The sequence below is a fragment of the Odocoileus virginianus genome, chromosome 4 (assembly GCF_023699985.2).
Source record: "Odocoileus virginianus isolate 20LAN1187 ecotype Illinois chromosome 4, Ovbor_1.2, whole genome shotgun sequence".
Classification (NCBI taxonomy): Eukaryota; Metazoa; Chordata; class Mammalia; order Artiodactyla; family Cervidae; genus Odocoileus; species Odocoileus virginianus.
In genome coordinates this window covers 21,856,305-21,876,183 of record NC_069677.1, presented here as the reverse complement: position 1 = coordinate 21,876,183, position 19,879 = coordinate 21,856,305, and the positions used below count along the sequence as shown (strand labels likewise).

Genomic DNA, 19,879 nt, shown 5'->3' with positions numbered 1-19,879 from the left:
TCACTTTTCCTTTCTATATAATTATATTTTTCTTCAGAGCTAATGATTGTCTTACTACTGTTGTTTAATTTACTTATCTTTCTATGTAGGGTAACACAAATTCATCCAAATCTCTGTCAGCTATTCAGCTCTCATCTCAAAATATTCAGAAATAACAGTTATTCAATCAATTATATATATATATTGAGGAATTCTTGCTTTTGTTATCCCCCTTGTTTAAAGAAAGTACGTTCTTTGGTAGAGCAGAGCTCTCTGAAAAAGAATATACTGAAGGTAAAATTTTGAGAACTTACATTTCTGAAGATGTCTTTATCTTGTTCTCAAATCTGATTGATAATATGGTTGGGTATTATGTCTAACTTATGAATCATTTTATTAGGCGAAGCACACTGACTGAAACCGCCCACCCTGGCCAGGCACCATAGTAACCATTTGCATGAGTTGTTTTACAACAGGAGGTCCTGGTAAGGAACACGGAACTAATAAGCCACCACCAACCGGAAGAGTTCAGGAAAGTTCAAAAGGAGACACCACATGTCCGACCACCTCCCAGAATCCTTCTCTCTGGCATCCATCTTGGCTGAACAAGGCTGCATCACCAGGAAGGACTCTGAGTCAGAATGATTGGCTAAAGACCACACAGAAACTAATCCCATCACCATGAAACCGAAGACTGCGAGCCACTAGCATAGCTGTTCTCCTGGGTTCCCTTCACTACTGCTCTCACCTGGGTGCCCTTTCCCTATAAAATCTCTTACTTTGTCAGCACATGTGTCTCCTCAGACAATTCATTTCTGAGTGTTAGACAAAAGCCCAGTTTCAAGCCCTGGAAAGGGTCCCCCCTTCCTGCAACAATTTTATTCAGAATTTTGAACGCTCCCCTACAATATCTTCTAGCTTCTTGTATGACTGCTGAAAGAAATCTGAAATGATTCTAACTCTTGATCTTATAAATATTATTGCAACTTTACCTCTCCTCTCCTCTCATTCCTACTAGTACAAGTAGCAAGAAAAGTTTGTTAGAAGCTCTGGACTTAAAGGGGACTGGATTTGCTGAGTGAGGACTCTAACGGTGAGTTTGGGCCATTTTATATCAAATTATAAATCTTTCCTCTTTCTGGGGAAGAATCCTCCATTCTCCAGTATTATATTGGAGGACACAGTCTGGTAGCTGGCATTCTTAGAGCTGTGTTGGCAGAGCTGGCTGGAGACCTGACTATTTAGGACACAAAAGTTTTCTTGTCCCTGTTTTCATAACGGTGCCATACTGTCAACTGCCCCCAGAATCCTCTAGCCCAGGGTGTATTGTTTTATCCCATCCAGAGAACACATTTCAAATCTTCTATCAGAGTGGGGTAGGGTGTATACCTGGCTGCAATGTGTGAGGGAAGGAATCTAGAGATCTGTGTCATAAACAGACTTTTAAGCAGACTTTTATTCCTTTCCAAGTCCTGAGGGACTTGGTGTGAATTCACAAGTTTTTGAAGGATTCTGCATGTAAATAGGTTCTTTGTCAACTTTTTACCAGTACTGGCTTAAGATTCAGCTTTCCACCCCCCCCACCCCCCACCGGCTGCTAATTTATTTGCATTTCACTTCTTAAAATGTTGCTTGCAACTTTATCTCTTTTCATTTTCTCTACTCCTGTGGATTTTTACCTTTTAAGATACCTCTCTTCACTGTTGTTTCAATAGAGTTTTGGGAATGGAGTAAAACAATGTACATTTTTTTCAACCCACCACCTTTACCAAATGTTCCCTGAGGATGATACCTTCAATTGGTAAGATCAGAGGTTAGAGTAGAAAGATTCAGATCACAATATTTCCTCAGGCTTAAAGGGATTGAATTCTTAGGGCAAGTTCTCATTCCAATTTGCCTTCTCACTTTGTGTAGTTATTGAGGACATCACATTATTACCACTCTGAGTCCTATCAAAATAAGATGACAACGATTCACTGAGCGGTTACTCCATGCCACTCCTGAGCCAAGTACATTACAAACCAACTCGTTTAATTCTCATACAGACTGACTGCATACCATGGGTAGTTTTATTATTCTCATTTTTTAAATGAGGAAAATAATGCTTGGAGAGATAAAATAACTTGCCCAAGGTCATAAAGCTATAACTTGGAGGAAGGAGGATTCAAACATGGGTCTGTCCAGCTGGTAGTTGCCTTATTGTGAGGTTTCTGCTTTTTGCAGCTTTTCCTGCCTGGTTGATGAAGGCTACTTGCACTGCAGGCAGATTCTTTGGCTGCAATTACTTGGCTGAACCATCACTACAGCCCCCCCACCATTGATGCTGCTGATGTATGTGTGCCCCGCAACATCAGTTTCACAGAATGCACTTAATAAGGGTACAAATCCCTGAAGAGTGACATTCTTGGAAGAGGAAATAGAGATCAGAAGAAAATCATGGTTGCACAGAGGGGAGGCAATACGGTACAAGCACATGAAACTGTCCATATCAAATTTTTTCTCCCTGAAGTACTGGCTCAATTATTCCTACATTGCACACAACAAATTGATATTTGTCACATGCTCCAACTGGGGGTATGCATCCTGCTTGGGGAGTCAGCCATTACTATGACAACAGCTTCTTTATTTTTTTCTAAAGGATTGTTATAATTAGCTGTCACATGAAATCAGATACAGCAGCTGACATCCTTGTCAGACCCTCTAACCCTAGCCATTTAAGATTTCTTGGTGGCAGGAAGCACCAATAGGAGCCTTGGTGGCCAAGTGGGTGTCTCCAGGTTCAAAAAACTTCTCATTAAGGCAACCTAACTCTAATTAGATGCTGCCTCACTTTCAAGCATGTAAGAGAAATAAGACTCTGCAATAGAAATCATGTTTATTGAGAGATGGTTGACTCAAGAGAAATAAATAATTTCTCAATGACTCAAGAAATAATTGGTTTATTTCTCTAAGGGTAAGGAACCATTAAAAGTCAGATGCTACATGTTTGTATAGGCCAAGTTTTGTATAAGGATACGCAAGTTGATTTTACTTGATATGCAGCTGGAAAAGCAGAAGTAGATATGGGAAACTAACTTCCTGCCCTGCCTACATTGTGCCAGGCGGCTTGTTAAACTGTCACAAATGCACTACCCATTGAAACCTCGCCTACAATTTAAGATGAGGCAAAAGAAGTCCTCAGTGGAGACTAAGTACATATTATGCATTTTCATTTTAAAGAAGATGCATCTGTGGCTCAGCAAAAAGCAAGAATGCTTTCTAGCTGGAAACTATACTCTAGAAATCCATGTCAAATGTCAAAAAAAAAAAAGGTGGAGAGAAATAAATAAGAATATTTGGTATTTCTCTGATTCATGGGCTTTTCCTGGTGGCTCTGATGGTAAAAAAAAAGAAATCTGCCTGCAATGCAGGAGACCTAGGGAGGAGACCCAGGTTCGACTCCTGGGTCAGGGAGATCCCCTGGAGGAGGGCATGGCAGTCCACTCCAGTATTCTTGCCTGGAGAATCCCATGAACAGAGGAGCAACTAATACTTTCACTTTCCTATGGACAACTGAGCAACTAACACTTTCACTTTCCCTGATTCATATAGTTTCCACAAATCTACTGCTAACTCCTGACAATCCTGGGGTCCACACATCACTGATGACAGCTGGACAGAACATAGGGATCAAGGAGGATTAGAGACAGGCTGGCCTACTGCAGAGATAGGATCACTAATCACCCCTAGACCAACAGCAACGGTAAAGCTGATGGTATATAGTGGTTGTGTTCTCCTCCTCCTGTTTTACAGATGAGAAAACAGCCCTGTTGGTTGTGTTGCAAGAGTTACTTGGCCAGTTCACAGGGCGACTAAGCAGCAGAGGAAGAAAGCAGACCTCAAAAACCAGAGTGCCTTTCCCTCCATCACACAGGCTCATGGGGAAGTTATATTAGGATTTCTCATATAAACTCTCTGCCCAAAGGAGTATTTGACTGGGTTTGCTCACAGTGGAATTTCAGACGATGTTTTAGGTGAGAAATATTTATTCAGAAAAGCATTCACTTCCCCTTTTTAACATCAGCTAGACAGCCACTTAATCCATCTACACATCCTAATCTCTCTAACTTGGCTGTGAAAACATAAAACATTCTACATTCCAGTCAGGGAACAAAATCACCATCATCATCCATTTCACCTTCTTTCCCACCAGATGAGCTGATTAAAGATTCTGTGATGTTTTATCTATTTGCTTTGCCTACCCTCAGGCCCCTTCAAATATCTGCAGATAATGATTGAATCATACAAGAATTGTAATTTGCTTCTTCTCTGAGTTACATTCCATTTTGATAGACTTCACAGATACACACTGGAAATAAGTGTTCTTCTCTTACCATAGTGTTAGCAGCCTTTCGTTTTCTCTTACTTTTCACTGGGAAAACACATTGCAAAGACATTAAGTTATTTTTCTTTAAATAAATCTGATACAGAGAAGGCTGGGCAGAGAGTATGGAAGCTGCATATTATTCTTCCCCTATTCTCAAACTATTTTCTTCACTTGGAAAGAAAAGCTTATCTTGAACCCCATTCCATTATTAATTTGGCCCAGAGAAAGCTATTCAAGGTTTCTGAGCTTAGTTTTCTTTTTAGTCTTTTAGTTGAGGATAATAAAACATAGTTCAAGGTGAGAAGGTTGATAGAATTAAATTAAATCATATTTACAAAAGGGTACTGCAATATGTCAAATACATAATAAATGATAAATGGCTGCTTAATGTAATAAAATGTGCTGAGTGACTAATATGTGTCAGCCACTGTGGAAAATGTAGAATTGTTAAAAGGATTAATAATGACATTAAATCAGTAATTAATATTAATATCTACCATTTATTCAATAAATCTCATTGGGTACCCAATAACATAGCAGGCATTGTGCTGGGCTGTAGGCCGTCCCTGTCCTCAAGTTGCTTGTTGTCTCATTTGAGGAGCAGAGGCAAACAGGCTGTTTATAATACAGTGTGATCAGCACTACTAAAAGCTTGAGACCAGGGGAGGAGTAGCTAATCCAGGATTGAGATGTCAGGGAGGACTTCATTAAGGAGGTGATGACACATGATGTGGATGAAGGGGGGATAGTTTTTGAGGAAGACAGAACAATTTCCACAAAGTCCTGAAAGCAAAAGAAAACACAGAACATTCAAGGATTGCTTGTTGTCTAATGCAACATAAAAGTTGGAGGTAGCAGGTAACGAGAGATGATGCCATAGCAATATAAAAAGGCTGGGTTATTAAAGATGATAGGAAGTTTAAGAGACTTAGACTTCAATATAAAGGAAACAAAGAGACATTAACCAGGGTAGTGGCATTATTGGATTTGAGCTTTTGATGGTCATTCTGGTTTCAGTCTGGACAATGGATTGAGTGAACATAGGAGGACAAGGAAATACTACTAGGTCCAAGTAAGGAATGGTAGGAGCTTAGACTAGGTTTGTTGTTCAATCACTGTCATTTCCGACTCTTTGTGACCCCATGAAATGCAGCATGCCAGGCTTCTTTGTCCTTTACTATCTCCCAGATTTTCTCAAACTCATGTCCATTGAGTCCATACTCCATTGCCAATAGGTTAGCTGGCATAGAAGGATAGAAAATGATAGACTTGAAAGAAGTTTGAAAATATCTCGTGACTGAGTGAACCTGGAAGCATCAAGCTGACTTGAGTGTCCAGATGAACATAGGTGCCATTTCCTTAGCAAGGGACCCAGGAAGAGAAGCTGGTATAGGATGGGGTAGGTGGAAAAAAATGTGATACCCAGACTTTAAATCTGAAAGCAGGCAGCAATAGCTAAAAATCTATTTCTATAAAGTATAGAAATATTTCTCTAAATGGAGAAGGAAATGGTAACCTACTCCAGTCTTCTTGCCTGGGAAATCCCACGGAAAGAGGAACCTGGTGGGCTACAGTTCATGGGGTCACAAAAGAGTTGGACACAGCTTAGCGACTAAACAGCAGCAACAATAGAACTAAAAGAGGACTGTATGTAGATAAGAGCACTGACCTATGAGATAGGGCTAAATAAGTTGACAGTAAGGATAGCCTCTCAGACGTTTCTGTGTATCTGCAGAATTAAAAAGGCAAGAACACTCAGATTCAGGTTGATTAACTAACCTGATCTCCAGTTAAGTGGCTAAGTCTACAATATATCCCAGAGCTTATGGAGAAGTCATATGGACTTATTAGTTGCTGAAGCTGGATGATGGGTACATGCAGGTTTATTGTACTCTTCTGTCTTCTTTTGTATGTTTTAAATTCTCCATAATGAAAGATTTTAAAAGGTAAGCTGACCAAATAGTTTTGATAAAGCAATCAATCTTTACAATGCCAAAAGCAAGCTAATTCAGAGACATCACCTCTTGGTGACATCTCCAGAGCCTTTCCAAGAAGGGTCCCCAGGCAAAGTCAGGCAGTGCACAGAACCCTCCTCTGAACCCCCTGAGCATCACCATTACATCATATACTCCAGGTCATGCCAGAGTGTCTTCTCCACAATCCAAGTGTCACTTCCTCTGGGAAATCTTCCTGGCTGTACCACTGCCTCCAGCTGAAGGAATGATTATTCCTTCTGATGTGCCTTGACCACAGAATGTTTCCCTAGGTTTCCTGGGTTACTTTATAATGATTCCTGAGTTCTTGACCCTGCTGTAAGCCCCTCACATGCATAACTCATCTCTGAATCTCTAGGACAGAACATTTATGGTTGCTAAATCAACATTTGTGGGATGAGTCTCTTTCTTTGCATGTTTTCCTCATTTGTGGGAATGAGTCAGATTTCTCAGAGTCAAGAATTTGTATGATCTTTTTCAATCCCTGCAAGACTGTCAGTTCAGAATTACCTTGGCTCTTGGCAAAAGAATATCCATCTTGTTTATCATACCTCTGTGTAGGAAACACTGTGACTCTTTAGACTTATATAAGAGTAGTGGAGCCCAGGAAATTTCTCAGATATGCTAGAACAGGATACTTGAGAGTGCATATAAACAGGTAGAAAAATGTAGAACTATAATAAACTATACAAAACACATTCCCTAAACATAGTTTTACTTTAAGTTGACAACTATCCTTAAGAATAAGACTGTCTCCTCTGAATTCTCTCTTCCACCATTCTCTGAAAAGTAAAATTGTCACTTTTCATCACTATGTTGCTTTCATCAATAAAGTTTATAAAATGCTAGTCTTTCCAAACTAATCTTCTCCCCAGTGCTCAAGCATGTTCTTCTCTTTCCCATTGCTCAATGTTTATTCTCACTTGTTTTTCTTCACCTGGTGGGGTTATAGCCTGCTCTCCCGTTACAGTGAACTTGAAGATTCACACAAGTGTTGCCTCAATTTCCTTCAGTCAGTTCAGTTCTGTCACTCAGTTGTGCCCAACTCTTTGTGACCCCATGGACGGCAGCACGCCAGGCTTCCCTGTCCTTCACCATCTCCCAGAGTTTGCTTTAACTCATGTCTATTGGGTCGGTGATGCCATCCAGCTATCTCATCCTCTGTCGTCCCCTTCTCCTCCCGCCTTCAATCTTGCCCAGCTTCAGGGTCTTTTCCAATGAGCCTCTCTCTGACAAAAGGGAACAGAGCATTGGAAGAGAAATTTCCCTAAAAAGAAATCAATAAAATATCTTGGTTTCAGGAGCAAGGGAAGAGTCAAATTCCCAAAGCAGTCCACTCAAGCAGGGCAGGACAAGCCTGGGTTGCTGACCCAGTTCATCTTTAGAATAACTCAAAAAGGAACAGGGTTGGTTCTAGAAACTAGAGAAGGGCTCGTTGTTGTTCAGTCACTAGGGCATGCCTGACTCTTTGCAACCCCATGGCCTATAGCACACCAGGCTCCTCTGTCCTCCTCAAATGTCTCCTAACTCTGTCCCCTCGGCTGCTTCCTTCCACACACCCTAGATTCTCTGCCAGGAGTTTGTGTATCTGCCAACTGGACTATGAGCTCCTTTGCAGAGGCAGGGAGTTTTTGCCTGGATGCCCTCATGTCATTTGTCACCATGTTTTCTGTGCCATACCATCTATCTCACCTTACCTCAAATATTCGTAACACATATTCGGAAAGTATTTGTTGAATAGACTCTGCAGAACTTGATTTTCTCCCTGTACTTGGTGTAATAGATGAAAGAAATGAGGCTAACAACCTCAAGGTTCTGAAGGGCTGTGATAATTCCTCATGGACATTTGATGCAGAGCAAATAGCTCAGTAACTCAGTCAGTCCAAGTCACCCACACAAGGACTCCAAGCTAGCATGGAGACTGGAGCCTGAAAACCCTTCCTACAGAAAAGTCTAACTAGTGATTTTGTTTGACATCCTTCTTAGACAACACATAACAATGTTTGTCTGCAGGGGACAGAACAGGGTAAGAGGCTGAGAACTGGAAAGAAAAAAACCAAATTCACAAAAGAAGACTCTCAGCTTCAAATATTTGAGTGTACATATTTGTGTCATTACTTATCACATTTTCAAACACAGTACCAATTAAGTCTGGCAGTTTAATTGACAACTGATGAAAACCACCATATTGTTACCCAGTTAAGTCTCATTGATCTTGCTATTTGATCTCTTTTTTCCGACGCCAGTAATTTGGCAGCTTCATTACTGACAATGTAAACTGCTCAAACTCCTATGAGAGACATTTTGGGGAGGGAAGGATATAACATAATTGTCTAGACTGACACAGTTCAAAAAAAGACAATTGAAAACCAGGTTCTTAATTGAGAACCAAGAATAATACAGTCCATAAAATAAGTCATTGCTGTTTATAAGGCAAAGCTGGACACAAATGGTAGTGTTCAAAAGAGGGAATTATTACAGCTTTGATTTTTCTAAGCTGATGGATTTCATCAGCTTAATTGAATTAATTGGTCCATCTGGTATGTGATTAACAGCATATGTAGAAATTAAGGAGACATCTCATATAGGTGGCCTTATTCATGAAAACGGAGAAGGAAATGGCAACCCACTCCAGTATCCTTGCCTGGAAAAACCCCACAGACAGATGAGCCCGATTTGCCACAGTTCACAGGGTCACAAAGAGTCAGATCCAGCTTAGCAACTGAACAACAACAGTTCATGAAAACATAAAATAATATTCTGTTCAAAACGAACAATTTTTTGGCTTCTTCAATACCTGAAATTCCACCATTGTTTTTAACCTGTATAATTTTTCTGGCCAAAAAAGGTAATCTTCAACTAATCAGGAACTGGACAAGTTTTAAAAAATAAAATTGTTAGGTAGAAGAGACCAGGTTAGAAAAGGTATGAGAATGGGGTTGTGGGTTTTGGAAAATGGAGATGATGGAGTTCTCTCAGCTCAGGTCAATAGCCTCGCATCAGTGACTTGGAGACAGAGGTGGAAAGACAACTCTGTCCATTCAGCCAGCAAAAAGCTGACTGGCTGATTGATCACTTCCTGCCTGCTGCTCCTGCTACTGAGCTTTCATCATTTTCCTCCAAGACTACTGCAACACCCTCCACACAAATGTCTACATTTCTTCTAAAATTTCGTCTGATCATGTCAATCACCTGATTTAAAATTTTTCATCGGCTCACACTTCACCCTAAAATTAGTCCCACATTCTTTAAGCTCAAATTTCCTCTCTTAAAAGCTTAATCCTTCAGGCCACCTTCCCCATAAACCCCATGTATCTAAACATGCCACTTCCTTCCGAAGTTCTGAGTTTTGGCCTTTATGCCTCTTTCCAAGAGGAATTTTTTCTCTGTCTTTTCTGCTAGGTGGTAGAAATCCCAACCTTTTTTCAGGGATGAGATTAAAAGTTACTTTTTGGAGATGTGCTGATTTGTATCATATTTTAGATTTCACAGATAAGTGATATCATGTGGTATTTGTCTTTCTGATTCTGACTTACTTCCCTTAGTATGACAACCTTTAGGTCTATTCACATCGTTGCAAATCCACATATCTATGAAACAAAAACAGGTTCACAGATATAGAGAAAATATCAGTGGTTGCCAAAGTGGAACAGGGAATGAAAGGAAGGAATGGGTGTTTTGGATTAGCAGAGGCAAACTATAATATATAGGATGGGTAAATAGCAAGGTCCTACTGTATAGCGCAGGGAACTAGATTCTATATCATGTGACAAACCATACATGAAAAGAACATGAAAAAGAAAGAACACACGTATGTATAACTGAGTCACAGTGCTTTACTTCACTAAAATAGTTTTTAAAAATTCACTCTTTCAGTAATGCTTCATTGGACTCACTCAGCCAGAATTAATCACTCCTTCCTGTGTGACTGCACAAAACCGAGTTCATACTACGTGACTGTCTCATTGAAAGGACAGTGGCTGTCTCTTCATTTATGTTAGACTGTGAGGGCAGAGACTATGTGTTGCAGAGGCAATGAGATGTTTGCAGGAAAACATTTTATTTCTCTCTGAGCACATAGAAGGACCATACCTTCCAGTTACACTATGCCCAGATGTGGCTTGAAGCAACCTATGGTCAATGCAATGGGTACAAAAATGATGTAAACCACTTCCCACTGACCCTAACATTTAATTCATGATTTGCATTTTTTTTTCTCTTGGCAATTGCTCAGCTACAAGTTGAAGATTCCAAGAAGCTGCTGGATCGAAGGGTTCTGGGTCTCTGAGTCGCCACCTGGAGGAAATCCATCGCACTGAACATTGGCACCAGATTTCTCCTGCGCAAGAAGTAAACCTTTTATGGTGTTAAGACACTGGGATTAGGGGTGTTGCAGAAACCAGCCTTACTTACTCTCAATAAAGCTGTGTCTTATGATCCTTTATGAAGCTTTTATTCTCATTGGAACAGACAGTTGTCCACTCCTCTGGATCTACCTGATCCAGTTCTGCAGTCACTTCCATTTAGGCCGAATCCCTTGGTCAACCATTTAGTAATGTTATTACCATCACCCTAGAATATTCTTCTCATGTCTTCCTTTATAAACTACAACTAGTATTAGTTGTACTTATAATAGTTGGAGCAGTAGTGGTTGTTGATATTCTTTAGGAGCACATAATGCTTTGCAGATTAAATATTTTTACCTTCATTATCTTACTTTGATCTTGGTCTCTTGTTGTTTGTCTTACCTCAGCGTGCTTCCTACCTGCTACATCCATCCCCGAATCTGAACTGATACCACAGAGAAAGTCACAACAATCTACTCTTTGGCTTTCACACAAATTAGTGCTATCTCTTCACTGCTAGTGAGCATAACATTTAGTCATCTCTTTCACTCTTTGTTTAGGTCTCCATATAAAGCTTCTTAAAAGTGTTTATTAAGACTTTATTTTTTAAAAGCAGTTGTAGCTTCTCAGCAAAACTGAGAGGAAAGTACAGAGACTTCCCACTTTCCCCCTGCCCCTACATATGCATCGCTTCCCCCCATTATCAATATCCCCTTCCAGAGGGATACGTTTGTTACAACTGACGCATTATAATCACTTGAAGTACAGAGTTTACCTTAGGGGTTTGCTCTTGGGTGCTGTACATCTTACAGGTTTGCATAAATGTATAGGAACATGTATCTTTCATTATACTATCATGCAGAATAGTTTCCTGCCCTAAAAATCCCCCTCATTCTGCCTATTCATCTCCTCTCCCCAGCCCCTAGCAACCACTGATTTTCTTACTGTCTCCACAGTTTTACCTTTTCCAGAATGTCATATGGTTAGAATCACACAATAAGTAGGCTTTTCAGATCAGCTTCTTTCACTCTTCATAGCTGTCCATCCATTTTTTTCCCCTACTCTCCTCAAAAACTTCACCCCTTATGTCCACAGTTAATCCCTCCCATTTTTACTTGATCTTTCCTTCCAATAACTATTTTTTCTCTCTCATTTCTCTTAGAAGGCCAGATGGTCAAAAATTCTGCCTTATCTCTCATCATACCTCTTTTATCATTATGCTTCAAGGCAGCCTGCATTTCACACATACCAAAATTCTTGGTTTCCCAAATACAGCTCATATATCTTTATATGATGTTATCTTTTTTCTGCAGTGCCCATCCCCCAGTCCTCAATCTAGAAAACTCTTTTTTGTCTTTCAAAGAGCAAATCAAACATCATCCCCTTTATGAAGTCTTCTCTGATAGAAATAGTGGCTTCTCCTTTGTCTCCCCTAGCACCTCAGCTATGCCTGTATTATGTCTCATTGCATTATCAAGTCATGCGAGTGGTGGAGAACCCGCCTACAGTATAGGAGACCTGAGTCAGTAAGATCCCCTGGAGTAGGACATGGCACCCCACTCCAGTATTCCTGCCTGGAAAATTCCATGGTCAGAGGAGCCTAGAGGGCTACAGTCCATGGGGCCGCAAAGAGTCAGACACGACCAAGTGACTGAGCATTCATTCATTCATTTGTGGGCCTCTCTACCTCCTGGACTGTTAGCATTTCTGAGGGCAGGACTGTGTCTGATGACTTTGTTTATTTTCAGCACTAGGAACTATGCCTTGCACAAGCAGTTCTTTAAGTCAGGAAAACAGGCAATTGAGTCTGTTCCTTGGAGGAATGGCTCAAGCATCCTAAGTATTATTAGCAACTCAGGACCCATGGCATCTCCAGCTCAACTGAGTTTAAGCAAACTCTGGGAGATGGTGAAGGACAGGGAAGCCTGGTGTGCTGCAGTCCATGGGGTCGCAAAAAGTCAGACACAACTGAGTGACTGAACAACAGCAGGACCCAGGGCAAGTGGGGCTGAAGTAAAGCAAGGCGCCTATCTCTGTATGGGGCAGCAAGATTGACTCTATTTTGCACAACAAATTATAAACTTAACCTGGCTGTGAGTTCTGTGTCCTTTGAGGGGGTGGCCATAAAAGGGGACACAAGGAAGCAAAACTTTTTGTACTCACAGATCCTTGGGAGACAGAGTCACCACACACCATGAGGGGCCACATGGACAGAATGCCAAAGGAGCTGACTTGACCATGCAGGTGTGGGGCCACGGAAAAGTGAGGACCTGTGGGCAAGCACCTTTACTGGGGACTGGGGTGGAGTACACAAGAAGAAGGGGACTTCACTGATGCCTTTGAAAGTCACTAGGTCACAGTCAACAGAGGGCTGGAAGTGGAACTTGTGGCACATTTGTGCACCTGGTCACCTGGGCAGGGTATTCACAGTCTATTTGCAAGGATGTTGAGGCAATAGAAAAGAAAAGGGGAAAATAGCATAAAGTTTTAAAAATTCACAATACATTGAGTATCTTAGATAAATTTTAAATGGTCTCAGAAAGCAGAACTATGACCAACAGACAAAAGTCACAAGGAAACAGATGGACACTCAAGATTAAGAAAGGCCTTTCTAGCCATCAGAGATGTGAAAAATGGAAGAGGTTACCTTGGAAGGCAGCGAACCTCATTACTTCAGGCATTCAAGCAGAGGCCAGATGGTTTGTGTGGGAAAATTGCTACATAAATTGACACAGCCTGCAGGACCCATGTGGTGCTGTGTGGGATTCTCCTTGGTGCAGATAAAGTCAAGGCCCACCTTGTTTGGGGAAGGCTTGCACAAGATGAACAATCAAAGGTCAAACTATGTGAATTTTTATGATCCTTCTTTCTAAAGTTTTTTTCTTCATATTTCTAGTATAACAAGATATTCTAGATTTAAAAAATTCTGAAGTCAAATATATTTGGAAACTACTTCATATATCACCCTATTGATGATTAAAAAAAAAAACAAGACCTTGAGAATTCCTGAAATAAGGGAGCCATGCCACTTGGCTTATCTCAGAATTTCCCAAAAGTTCTGTCCACAAAATTTTTTATTGTGTAATATACCTGTGAATAGAAGGGGAAAAGGTGGAAGCGGTAACAGATTTCCTCTTCTTGGGCTCTAAAATCACTACAGATGGTGATGACAGCCTTGAAATTAGAAGATGATTGCTTCTTGGCAGGAAAGCTATGACATACCTAGACAGTGTGTTAAAAAGCAAAGACATCTACTTTGTCAACAAAGCTCCATGCAGTCAAGGCTATGGTCTTTCCAGTAGTAACGTATGGTTGTGAGAGCTGGACCATAAAGAAGGTAGAGCACCAAAAAATTGATGCTTTCAAATTATGGTGTTGGAGAAGACTCTCAAGAGTCCCTTCAACAGCATGGAAATCCAACCAGTCAATCCTCAAGGAAATCAGTCCTGGATATTCACTGGAAGGACTGATGCTGAAGCTGAAGCTCCAATAGTTTGGTCACTTGATGCAAACAGCTGACTCATTAGAAAAGACTCTGATGCTGGGAAAGATTGAAGACAGAAGGAAAAGAGGGCAACAGAGGATGAGATGGTTGGATGGCATCTTGGGCAAATTCCGGGAGACTGTGAGGGACAGGGAGGCCTGGCGTGCTGCAGTCCATGGGATCACGAAGAGTTGGACGTGACTGGGTGACTGAGCAACATACCTATGAATATTTCATGGAAGAGTTCTATCTAATTCTGCTTTCACCTGGGTAAAAATGTCTTGCTCTTGAGAGAGGCAGATACAGCATTTTCTCCTTTGCTGATTTCAAATCATACAGGTCTAAAATATACAAGAAGGCTGTAGGCATAGTAGGGGATTCTTACCCCCCAAGGGGAAAAAAGGTATTTACCAAACTCAGATGCCTTTTCTCATTTAAAAATGATCCCACCCTTTAAGAAAGATGTTAGTATTCTTTTTACATAGAAGGAACCAGATGCAACCAGCAAGAAGATGTAGGATTCCAAAATCTGTGATATTCCATTTCTGAACTCAGCTGGGGTTGAGTTGGGAGGTCAGAAATGGAGGAATTCAACTAAGAAACTGTCAAGACTATGACTAGCTTCATGGTCAGTGATTCTTGATTTCATTTTTTGAGAATTAACAGTCTCCAGAAGCATAAATGTCACCTTGATAATAACTACTGGAGCCTATTAAATCCAGAAATTTATTTTTTCATAGTTGCCAGGAAAATGAGAATGCAGGCAAATATGATCATTACTCAAAGGCAGTATGAAGATCAATAACCCATTACTTCTGTCAGCTATATCCCCAGACTGGGCCACCTTCTAAAGCAGAGGCTGGTAAGTTACCTGCTAGGTGTGAGTCAGGATCTACATAAATAGGCTGGAAGTAAAGGAATTAGATACGCCCATGGACACTGGGCCAGGCAGCAAACAATGGTAAAGTTTGGATCTTTTTACTGTCAAAAATACCTCAATGGGTTCAAACTTTGCTACCAAACTACTAATTAAGTAAAAATCAGATTTTGTTTTCATCAATGGCCAGTTACAACTGAGACAAAAACTGCCAGTTAAAATTTGAGACAAGCATCTGCCTAGATACTGTAACTGTTAATTTGATGTAACTCCAGTCATAAGCAAAGAAATCTGATATCTCAGAGGCTTTTGTATTTTCATTTCAGGTAATAGCCCAGCTTCTTTGGAGCTATTTAAAGTACAGAAAGTAGTCTGAGATTATGGTGAGCCTGTTTCATATATTTTACATAGGCTTATTGATATAATTATCTTTTATGGTTTTGAAATGGAAAGAATTAATTAAGCAAATAACAATCAAAAAGGACAATAGCCTGGGAACCCTATTACAGCCTCATGGTCTTGTAAGGGTCTAAAAACTTAGTAGAAAACTAGCCTAGATCTATCTCAAAGGACTCTTCAGACTCAAAAATGCTGAGAAAAAATCCTATGGCTTTATGTTTTGTTTTGTTTTCAGGGAGAAATGATTGCCCCCCCACCAGTCTGATCTCCATGAGCTGTTGGAACAATTCTGCAAGGCCTTTTAATACTCCTGCTAATGAGGCATCCTTAGGTCCTTCCATTAGGTTCATTCCGTGTCTTGCTGAGAAGGCAGAGTGGTAACAAAATTAAAAAAAATAAATAAAAAGTCCTCTCATTGCCATAACACAAATCATACCCAGAAGCAAAAGAGGGGTGGGGGAATCTCCAAAAACTCCACATCCTGCTACCTAAACATTTAAATAATTAGTTTCCTGAAGATTGCCTGCTAGACTTGTAAACAGCTACAAAGGTCTTAATTTTTATTTTACAACATATTTCTGAACTCACAGCAAACAGCCTACAGGTTGGCCATTAATTGGGTATCTTTTATTTGTTTTCTTTGTTTGGAGGACAGGGTGTTAAGGAAAAGGAAAACAGAGAAACTAACGTTAGCATCCTTCTTCCATTAAGTTCTCCTTAATGTTAATAGCAAAGGAAAAATCTCCAGAAGTAAGTGTCTTTACGCCAGCCTCCTCCTTGTAAAACTCTCACTTAAGATGCTCCTTTTCACTGCTTCTTTTAATGATCATATTATTTTGATTTTATTAGTTTGGCTTCTTTCTAACTTCCACTAATGGATGAGTTAACACATGACTCACACTTACTTATTTTGATATTTGGGGATGCAGAGATGCTTTTAAAAATTTCCATCTATATAAGCATGGAGACCACTTAGCACTGAAAGCCATATTTGATTGTCCATAAGAGAAAGCTCCTACTCTGAGCAAACCAGTAATACTGGTAAATTGAGAGCACTTTTGCCTTCCTAGGAATCTAAAGGACACTGCGTAGAGGGGTTGCATTCTCTGTTTAAACTATCCTCCTGTGTAGTGTGTTTGGATGTTCCGGTAATGGTTGGCTACAGCCAGAGAAGTATGATAGGCCAAATGATTTCTTAAAGATGTGATATTAAAAGTAACTGAAAACATATACCCATTAAGGACAATGGTAGGAAAGTTGGAAAGAAGTTTGATTTGAACTTTTTAAAACATATATTATGTGCCGAAGTTGGTCCTGGGGGGCTAGGGATAAACAGATAAATACTCACCCACATAAATTTAGAATTTGGCAGCCGGGTATTCATAAACAGCAGTGATGTATAAATAGAAATAACTTTAAAAAATAAATTCCAGTTTTGCATAAGATGAAGTAAGCAAACATCTCTGTCTCTCCCACTGGAAGTAACTAACAATGCTAGACGATATGCATGCAGCATTTGTCTGAGGACTCTGAAAAGTAAATGCTAGCTGGCACTTTGGGAAACCAGAAGTACTATCAAGCTGATGGTGCCTTTATAGCTCCAAACCCAGCAGAGCATACCAGGTGCAAACAGAAATAGCTTTCAGCGAAACCCTCTCTGTTTGGTCCCAGGAGCCCTTGAAAGACAGAGAGAACAAGTAAATTCCCTTTGGTGTTGTTGCTGTTCGTTTTGTTGTTTTCGACTCTCCTCCTCCAGCCCTAAGGCAAAGCCACGGTGGCAGGCAGTGGCAGCAATAACTCTTCCAAAGAGCAGAAATGATGGCAGTGCCCATAAAGCAAACGTTTAAAATTCTGCGCCAAGAGTATGGAAGGAAATCTCATTGCTTTTCTTCCCTCCTCTCATTCCTCTTACCACTTGACCTGGGAGTACACAGCAAAAAGTACACGGCAGGGTAGGCAACTCAGAGCCTCAACTTTCTAGCCAGAAGACAAAGAAGGGGGATTCTCAGAGCTAGAAAGTCCCCAGGAGATGTACAGCAGGAGAAGCTAGGGGAAAATATCCCATAGAGTTATGTATCAACTCCTAAGAGTTGCATGCATCTGAACTTAAGCAGTAAACACAGGCTTTCGGAACTAGTCTACATAGGAGAGTACATCCCAGGTCCTATACTGGTCACTGAGGGGCGTACAGCAGGGCAGAGACAAAGGCTTCGCAATGGCTTTGCACACTGAATTGCCACTTGAACTACAGACCTCAGAAAGACAACTTGGACTTATGGTTTAAACCTAACCCAGTCAATTGCCTGCTTAAAAAAAAAAGCCACATCCTATATTTTCCATAGAACATAAGATCAAGAGTCTCTCAACGTAATACTCAATGTGTTCAGGACACAACCTAAGATTACTCAACATATGAAGGATCGGGAAAATTTCAATGGCTTATATTCAACAGATGAAAACCCAAAATGACACAAATGTTGGAATTATCAGATATTAAAGAAGCTATTTTAACCATGCTCTAAGAAGTGAGGTTGGTCACTCTTGAAATAAATGGAAAGAGAGAGAGCAGCAGGAGAGAAATAGAAGATATTTCTATGGATTAAGTGAAAAATTTTAAACTAAAAAATACAATAACCAAACTGAATTTAAAAATATAGTGAATGTGTTCATACAACAGAATAGAGGTGACAGAGGAAAGTTCTTTGAACTTCAGGACAGATCAATAGAAATTATCCAATATAAACAACAGGGGAAAACATCTTTCCAATTTATCATCTGATCACTCTGTCTCACGTGTCTACCACTTCATTCTTCCATCACCCACTCCTTCACAATTTGTAGCCTAAAAAGTTGCACTACATAGATTTCTGGAAAAAAGGATGATGTCCTCTTTGGCCTGCTCTCCACACTAGTTCATGAGTAATTCTCCAGGCAGCTCTGTTGGGACTATAAAATCATCACCTTAGACTCTAAGCTCCAAATTTAAGGGGAGACCAGGATATAGTTCCCAATCACTTCCCAGTCACCCTGCACATTTGTTTCCCAAGTCACTTCAATCTTCTTGCCTCCATTATTGCTGTCAATGCCAACCTGTCATCAAGTTATTCTCCCTACCTCAGTCTTTCTCCAGCCCTCTGGCATAATCTATCCTACAGAGTTCTCTTCCTAAAACCCAACTCTCATGATACCATTCTTGGTTCCTGCACTTCATAAAATTACAGTTAACACTAGAACACAGACTAAACAAAGAGAAAGGCATTCAACACCCTCTACTACCTAGTTGCAGTCTAACTTTGTGATTTTGTTTTCTATTATATGTACTAGAAACTTTTTAGTCCACACACCACTTGTTATTTCTCTAATCCTCCAGGCACTTTTATGTATCAATGCCTTTGCTCAAGTGGTTCTATTGGAAGACCTTACATATCCCCTAAAAAAGATTTTACTTGTCAAAAATTTTTTATGAGCCAAAGTCTAGTGCAAATAACATTTCCATGAAAACATCTCAGAATTTATTCCTCCTCTCCATTGGAATTTACATATATACACACATTTCCTCAGTATTAGATTTTCAAAATATATCATTACAACAGGTGCTAGCTTATTTTTAAGCTTTTTATTTTGTTCTGGGGTAGCCAATTAACAATGTTGTAATAGTTTCAGGTGAACAACAGAGGGACTCAACCATACATATGTGTGTGTGTGCTCAGTTGTGTTTGATTCTTTGTTGCCCCATGGGCTGGAGGCCACCGGGCTCCTCTGTCCATGGAATTTTCCGTGTAAGAATCCCGGAGCGGGTTGCCATTTCCTCCTCCAGGGCACCTTCCCGACCCAGGGATCAAACCCAAGTTTCTTGTGTCTCCTGCAAGGTCGGGTGGAGTCTTTCCCACTAGTGCCACTTGGGAAGCCTCTACCTATACATGTATCCATTCTCCCCCAAACTCCCCTCCTATTCAGGTTGCCATATAACATTGAGCGAGTTCCAAGTGCTATAGGGCAGGTCCTTGTTGGTTATCCATTTTAAATATGGCAGTGTTGTACTAGGTTTTTGTGTGTTTACGGGAATGCCACCCTCAATCTTTGACTAACCTTGAGAATTCATTCCAGAAAATCTGCTTTACAGGAGTAAAGCTATCTTGCCCTGAATACTGCTCTATTTCATTAGTTAAAAAACTCATTCATCAGATGTTGGGGACACAGGAATGAGACAGTCTCACTCTGTCTTATTTTAATTATAGACTGGGAAACCACACAGGAACACATATGGTATTGGAATGTTAATAAATGTTTCAGACACGCTCAGTGGGCTAAGGAAGCATACAGAGGACTATGCCTGACCGTCTGGAGGGGAGCTGGAGATCTGGTCAGCCAAGCCTCCTCAGGATAGAAGTGCCTGAGCTCAATGTGCAGGATGGAGGGTAAAGGGGAACAGAG

General features: G+C 40.4%; 2 long non-coding RNA genes across 3 annotated transcripts; one reads left to right on the top strand and one right to left on the bottom strand.

Annotated features, from left to right (window-relative positions):
• Window positions 1-458: 458 nt before the first annotated feature.
• Window positions 459-10,781, top strand: LOC139034653 (uncharacterized). The gene is made up of 2 exons (XR_011487146.1): window positions 459-1,072; window positions 10,574-10,781. It is a non-coding gene; the product is annotated as an uncharacterized lncRNA (long non-coding RNA).
• On the bottom strand, window positions 4,826-6,580 carry LOC139034652 (uncharacterized). Of its 2 annotated transcripts, none has more exons than XR_011487144.1 (2): window positions 6,125-6,580; window positions 4,826-5,128 (listed from the first exon to the last, which is right to left on the bottom strand). It is a non-coding gene; the product is annotated as an uncharacterized lncRNA (long non-coding RNA). The 2 variants fall into 2 exon arrangements; XR_011487145.1 differs by having other exon boundaries at window positions 6,367-6,580.
• Window positions 10,782-19,879: the final 9,098 nt, after the last annotated feature.